Raw genomic sequence first — 310 nt, forward strand, 5'->3', positions numbered from 1 at the left:
TCCCCCCCCCCCCCCCACTGCCCCTCCCTCCTCTGGATCCACCAGAGGACGTCTCTGGTGGACGTCATGTCCAAGCCAAGTCATCAGTGACACCTCCTGGCAGGAGTCACTCCTCGCTCCTCCAACAAGAGGGCGACGCCCCCAAGACATGACCACGGACACATGGACCACCTGTGACATCATCACCTCCATCTGACCACCTGTGACATCATCACCTCCATCTGACCACCTGTGACATCATCACCTCCATCTGACCACCTGTTACTGCTGCTGCTGCTGCTGCTGCTGTTACTTGTGGTACTGGTGTTAC

This window comes from Cynoglossus semilaevis, chromosome 7, assembly GCF_000523025.1.
Source record: "Cynoglossus semilaevis isolate Cse_v1.0 chromosome 7, Cse_v1.0, whole genome shotgun sequence".
In the NCBI taxonomy this organism is placed as follows: Eukaryota; Metazoa; Chordata; class Actinopteri; order Pleuronectiformes; family Cynoglossidae; genus Cynoglossus; species Cynoglossus semilaevis.